Below are 6,973 nucleotides of genomic sequence, written 5' to 3'. Positions count from 1 at the left end.
TCAAACCTGAAGGAGGCTCTAAACAGATGCAAACTTTGAGGCCCTTATCTCTCATAGTTTCCGAGATAATCGACTTTAAAGATTTTCAAACACTTTTATGCCTTTCTCGTGCAATTTTCCTTGTTTCCGAGTTAAATTCTGCACATCTCAAGCCTGAAGCAGGCTCTAAACAGATGTAAAGTTTGAGGCCTCTATCTCTCATAGTTTCCGAGATAATCGACTTTAAAAATTTTCAAACACTTTTGTGCATTTCTCGTCCAATTTTCCTTATTTCCGAGTTAAATTCTGCACATCTCAAACCTGAAGGAGGCTCTAAACAGATGTAAAGTTTGAGGCCCCTATCTCTCATAGTTTCCGAGATAATCGACTTTAAAGATTTTCAAACACTTTTTTGCATTTCTCGTGCAATTTTCCTTGTTTCCGAGTTAAATTCGGCACATCTCAAGCCTGAAAGAGGTTCTAAACAGATGCAAGGTTTGAGGCCCCTATCTCTCATAGTTTCCGATATAATCGACTTTAAAGATTTTCAAACACTTTTATGCATTTCTCGTCCAATTTTCCTTGTTTCCGAGTTAAATTCTGCACATCTCAAACCTGAAGGAGGCTCTAAACAGATGCAAACTTTGAGGCCCTTATCTCTCATAGTTTCCGAGATAATCGACTTTAAAGATTTTCAAACACTTTTATGCCTTTCTCGTGCAATTTTCCTTGTTTCCGAGTTAAATTCTGCACATCTCAAGCCTGAAGCAGGCTCTAAACAGATGTAAAGTTTGAGGCCTCTATCTCTCATAGTTTCCGAGATAATCGACTTTAAAAATTTTCAAACACTTTTGTGCATTTCTCGTCCAATTTTCCTTATTTCCGAGTTAAATTCTGCACATCTCAAACCTGAAGGAGGCTCTAAACAGATGTAAAGTTTGAGGCCCCTATCTCTCATAGTTTCCGAGATAATCGACTTTAAAGATTTTCAAACACTTTTTTGCATTTCTCGTGCAATTTTCCTTGTTTCCGAGTTAAATTCGGCACATCTCAAGCCTGAAGGAGGTTCTAAACAGATGCAAGGTTTGAGGCCCCTATCCCTCATAGTTTCCGAGATAATCGACTTTAAAGATTTTCAGACACTTTGGTGCCTTTCTCGTCCAATTTTCCTTATTTCCGAGTTAAGTTCTGCACATCTCAAGCATGAAGGAGGCTCTAAACAGATGCAAAATTTGAGGTACCTATCTCTCATAGTTTCCGAGATAATCGATTTTAAAGATTTTCAGACACTGTGGTGCCTTTCTCGTCCAATTTTCCTTATTTCCGAGTTAAATTCTGCACATCTCAAGCCTGAAGGAGGCTCTAAACAGATGTAAAGTTTGAGGCCTCTATCTCTCATAGTTTCCGAGATAATCGACTTTAAAGATTTTCAAACACTTTTTTGCATTTCTCGTGCAATTTTCCTTGTTTCCGAGTTAAATTCGGCACATCTCAAGCCTGAAGGAGGTTCTAAACAGATGCAAGGTTTGAGGCCCCTATCTCTCATAGTTTCCGAGATAATCGACTTTAAAAATTTTCAAACACTTTTGTGCATTTCTCGTCCAATTTTCCTTATTTCCGAGTTAAATTCTGCACATCTCAAGCCTGAAGGAGGCTCTAAACAGATGTAAAGTTTTGAGGCCCCTATCTCTCATAGTTTCCGATATAATCGACTTTAAAGATTTTCAAACACTTTTACGCATTTCTCGTCCAATTTTCCTTGTTTCCGAGTTAAATTCTGCACATCTCAAGCCTGAAGGAGGCTCTAAACAGTTGCAAAATTTGAGGCCCCTATCTCTCATAGTTTCCGAGATAATCGACTTTAAAGATTTTCAAACACTTTTGTGCATTTCTCGTGCAATTTTCCTTGTTTCCGAGTTAAATTCTGCACATCTCAAGCCTGAAGCAGGCTCTAAACAGATGCAAAGTTTGAGGCCCCTATCTCTCATAGTTTCCGGGATAATCGACTTTAAAGATTTTCAAACACTTTAATGCTTTTCTCGTCCAACTCACCTCATTTCCAAGTGAAATTTTACACAGCTCAAGCCTGAAGGAGGCTCTAAACAGATGCAAGGTTCGAGGCCCCTATCCCTCATAGTTTCCGAGATAATCGACTTTAAAGATTTTCAGACACTCTGGTGCCTTTCTCGTCCAATTTTCCTTATTTCCGAGTTAAATTCTGCACATCTCAAGAATGAAGGAGGCTCTAAACAGATGCAAAATTTGAGGTACCTATCTCTCATAGTTTCCGAGATAATCGATTTTAAAGATTTTCAGACAGTGTGGTGCCTTTCTCGTCCAATTTTCCTTATTTCCGAGTTAAATTCTGCACATCTCAAGCCTGAAGGAGGCTCTAAATAGGTGTAAACTTTGAGGCCTCTATCTCTCATAGTTTTCGAGATAATCGACTTTAAAAATTTTCACTTTTGTGCATTTCTCGTCCAATTTTCCTTATTTCTGAGTTAAATTCTGCACATCTCAAGCCTGAAGGAGGTTCTAAACAGATGCAAGGTTTGAGGCCCCTATCCCTCATAGTTTCCGAGATAATCGACTTTAAAGATTTTCAAACACTTTTATGCATTTCTCGTCCAATTTTCCTTATTTCCGAGTTAAATTCTGCACATCTCAAGCCTGAAGGAGGCTCTAAACAGATGTAAAGTTTGAGGCCCCTATCTCTCATAGTTTCCGAGATAATCGACTTTAAAGATTTTCAAACACTTTTGTGCATCTCTCGTCCAATTCTCCTCACTTCCGAGTTAAATTCTGCACATCTCAAGCCTGAAGGAGGTTCTAAACAGATGCAAGGTTTGAGGCCCCTATCTCTCATAGTTTCCGAGATAATCGACTTTAAAGATTTTCAGACACTGTGGTGCCTTTCTCGTCCAATTTTCCTTATTTCCGAGTTAAATTCTGCACATCTCAAGCCTGAAGGAGGCTCTAAACAGATGTAAAGTTTGAGGCCTCTATCTCTCATAGTTTTCGAGATAATCGACTTTAAAGATTTTCAAACACTTTTGTGCATTTCTCGTCCAATTTTCCTTGTTTCCGAGTTAAATTCTGCACATCTCAAGCCTGAAGGAGGCTCTAAACAGATGTAAATTTTGAGACCTCTATCTCTCATAGTTTCCGAGATAATCGACTTTAAAAATTTTCAATCACTTTTGTGCATTTCTCGTCCAATTTTCCTTATTTCCGAGTTAAATTCTGCACATCTCAAGCCTGAAGGAGGCTCTAAACAGATGTAAAGTTTGAGGCCTCTATTTCTCATAGTTTCCGAGATAATCGACATTAAAGATTTTCAAACACTTTTGTGCATTTCTCGTGCAATTTTCCTTATTTCCGAGTTAAATTCTGCACATCTCAAGCCTGAAGGAGGCTCTAAACAGATGTAAAGTTTGAGGCTTCTATCTCTCATAGTTTCCGAGATAATCGACTTTAAAAATTTTCAAACACTTTTGTGCATTTCTCGTCCAATTTTCCTTATTTCCGAGTTAAATTCTGCACATCTCAAGCCTGAAGGAGGCTCTAAACAGATGTAAAGTTTGAGGCCTCTATCTCTCATAGTTTCCGAGATAATCGACTTTAAAAATTTTCAAACACTTTCGTGCATTTCTCGTCCAATTTTCCTTGTTTCCGAGTTAAATTCTGCACATCTCAAGCCTGAAGGAGGCTCTAAACAGATGCAAAGTTTGAGGCCCCTATCTCTCATAGTTTCCGAGATAATCGACTTTAAAAATTTTCAAACACTTTTGTGCATTTCTCGTCCAATTTTCCTTATTTCCGAGTTAAATTCTGCACATCTCAAACCTGAAGGAGGCTCTAAACAGATGTAAAGTTTGAGGCCCCTATCTCTCATAGTTTCCGAGATAATCGACTTTAAAGATTTTCAGACACTTTTATGCATTTCTCGTCCAATTTTCCTTGTTTCCGAGTTAAATTCTGCACATCTCAAACCTGAAGGAGGCTCTAAACAGATGTAAAGTTTGAGGCCCTTATCTCTCATAGTTTCCGAGATAATCGACTTTAAAGATTTTCAAACACTTTCGTGCATTTCTCGTCCAATTTTCCTTGTTTCCGAGTTAAATTCTGCACATCTCAAGCCTGAAGGAGGCTCTAAACAGATGTAAAGTTTGAGGCCTCTATCTCTCATAGTTTCCGAGATAATCGACTTTAAAGATTTTCAAACACTTTTATGCATTTCTCGTCCAATTTTCCTTGTTTCCGAGTTAAATTCTGCACATCTCAAGCCTGAAGGAGGCTCTAAACAGATGTAAAGTTTGAGGCCCCTATCTCTCATAGTTTCCGAGATAATCGACTTTAAAGATTTTCAAACACTTTCGTGCATTTCTCGTCCAATTTTCCTTGTTTCCGAGTTAAATTCTGCACATCTCAAGCCTGAAGGAGGCTCTAAACAGATGTAAAGTTTGAGGCTTCTATCTCTCATAGTTTCCGAGATAATCGACTTTAAAAATTTTCAAACACTTTTGTGCATTTCTCGTCCAATTTTCCTTGTTTCCGAGTTAAATTCTGCACATCTCAAGCCTGAAGGAGGCTCTAAACAGATGCAAAGTTTGAGGCCCCTATCTCTCATAGTTTCCGAGATAATCGACTTTAAAGATTTTCAAACACTTTTATGCATTTCTCGTGCAATTTTCCTTGTTTCCGAATTAAATTCTGCACGTCTCAAGCCTGAAGGAGGCTCTAAACAGATGTAAAGTTTGAGGCCTCTATCTCTCATAGTTTCCGAGATAATCGACTTTAAAAATTTTCAAACTCTTTTGTGCATTTCTCGTCCAATTTTCCTTATTTCCGAGTTAAATTCGGCACATCTCAAGCCTGAAGGAGGCTCTAAACAGATGTAAAGTTTTGAGGCCCCTATCTCTCATAGTTTGCGAGATAATCGACTTTAAAGATTTTCAAACACTTTCGTGCATTTCTCGTCCAATTTTCCTTGTTTCCGAGTTAAATTCTGCACATCTCAAGCCTGAAGGAGGCTCTAAACAGATGCAAAGTTTGAGGCCCCTATCTCTCATAGTTTCCGAGATAATCGACTTTAAAGATTTTCAAACACTTTTATGCATTTCTCGTGCAATTTTCCTTGTTTCCGAATTAAATTCTACACGTCTCAAGCCTGAAGGAGGCTCTAAACAGATGTAAAGTTTGAGGCCTCTATCTCTCATAGTTTCCGAGATAATCGACTTTAAAAATTTTCAAACTCTTTTGTGCATTTCTCGTCCAATTTTCCTTATTTCCGAGTTAAATTCGGCACATCTCAAGCCTGAAGGAGGCTCTAAACAGATGTAAAGTTTTGAGGCCCCTATCTCTCATAGTTTCCGAGATAATCGACTTTAAAGATTTTCAAACACTTTCGTGCATTTCTCGTCCAATTTTCCTTGTTTCCGAGTTAAATTCTGCACATCTCAAGCCTGAAGGAGGCTCTAAACAGATGTAAAGTTTGAGGCCCCTATCTCTCATAGTTTCCGAGATAATCGACTTTAAAGATTTTCAAACACTTTCGTGCATTTCTCGTCCAATTTTCCTTGTTTCCGAGTTAAATTCTGCACATCTCAAGCCTGAAGGAGGCTCTAAACAGATGTAAAGTTTGAGGCCTCTATCTCTCATAGTTTCCGAGATAATCGACTTTAAAAATTTTCAAACACTTTTGTGCATTTCTCGTCCAATTTTCCTTGCTTCCGAGTTAAATTCGGCACATCTCAAGCCTGAAGGAGGCTCTAAACAGATGTAAAGTTTTGAGGCCTCTATCTCTCATAGTTTCCGAGATAATCGACTTTAAAAATTTTCAAACACTTTTGTGCATTTCTCGTCCAATTTTCCTTGTTTCCGAGTTAAATTCTGCACATCTCAAGCCTGAAGGAGGCTCTAAACAGATGTAAAGTTTGAGGCCCCTATCTCTCATAGTTTCCGAGATAATCGACTTTAAAGATTTTCAAACACTTTTGTGCATCTCTCGTCCAATTTTCCTTATTTCCGAGTTAAATTCTGCACATCTCAAGCCTGAAGGAGGCTCTAAACAGATGTAAAGTTTGAGGCCCCTATCTCTCATAGTTTCCGAGATAATCGACTTTAAAGATTTTCAAACACTTTTGTGCATCTCTCGTCCAATTCTCCTCACTTCCGAGTTAAACTCTGCACATCTCAAGCCTGAAGGAGGTTCTAAACAGATGCAAGGTTTGAGGCCCCTATCCCTCATAGTTTCCGAGATAATCGACTTTAAAGATTTTCAGACACTGTGGTGCCTTTCTCGTCCAATTTTCCTTATTTCCGAGTTAAATTCTGCACATCTCAAGCCTGAAGGAGGCTCTAAACAGATGCAAAATTTGAGGCACCTATCTCTCATAGTTTTCGAGATAATCGACTTTAAAAATTTTCAAACACTTTTGTGCATTTCTCGTCCAATTTTCCTTGTTTCCGAATTAAATTCTGCACGTCTCAAGCCTGAAGGAGGTTCTAAACAGATGTAAAGTTTGAGGCCTCTATCTCTCATAGTTTTCGAGATAATCGACTTTAAAGATTTTCAAACACTTTTGTGCATTTCTCGTCCAATTTTCCTTATTTCCGAGTTAAATTCTGCACATCTCAAGCCTGAAGGAGGCTCTAAACAGATGTAAAGTTTGAGGCCTCTATCTCTCATAGTTTCCGAGATAATCGACTTTAAAAATTTTCAAACACTTTTGTGCATTTCTCGTCCAATTTTCCTTATTTCCGAGTTAAATTCTGCACATCTCAAGCCTGAAGGAGGCTCTAAACAGATGTAAAGTTTGAGGCCTCTATTTCTCATAGTTTCCGAGATAATCGACTTTAAAAATTTTCAAACGCTTTTGTGCATTTCTCGTCCAATTTTCCTTATTTCCGAGTTAAATTCTGCACATCTCAAACCTGAAGGAGGCTCTAAACAGATGTAAAGTTTGAGGCCCCTATCTCTCATAGTTTCCGA

The sequence above is a fragment of the Phlebotomus papatasi genome, unplaced genomic scaffold (assembly GCF_024763615.1).
Source record: "Phlebotomus papatasi isolate M1 unplaced genomic scaffold, Ppap_2.1 HiC_scaffold_57, whole genome shotgun sequence".
Taxonomy (NCBI): Eukaryota; Metazoa; Arthropoda; class Insecta; order Diptera; family Psychodidae; genus Phlebotomus; species Phlebotomus papatasi.
Note: the sequence above shows the minus strand (reverse complement) of the source record.